Here is a 270-nt window from a genome sequence, read left to right on the forward strand (position 1 = left end):
GCCTACACAGTTGGATGGGTAAAAAATTGGCTGATGGGGAGCACTCAGAATAGTGGTGGACAGGTCATACTCAATCTGGCGAGATGTGAGCAGTGGGGTCCCCCAGAGCTCAGTCCTTGGGCCCGCACTATTTAACATCTTCATCAGCGACTTGGACGAGGGGGTTGAAAGCACATTGTCCAAGTTTGCTGATGACACTAAGATGTGGGGCGAGGTGGGCACACTTGAAGGGAGAGAGATGCTGCAAATAGATTTAGACAGACTACAAAA

The sequence above is a fragment of the Gavialis gangeticus genome, unplaced genomic scaffold (assembly GCF_001723915.1).
Source record: "Gavialis gangeticus isolate Ggan-Ray unplaced genomic scaffold, GavGan_comp1, whole genome shotgun sequence".
Taxonomy (NCBI): Eukaryota; Metazoa; Chordata; order Crocodylia; family Gavialidae; genus Gavialis; species Gavialis gangeticus.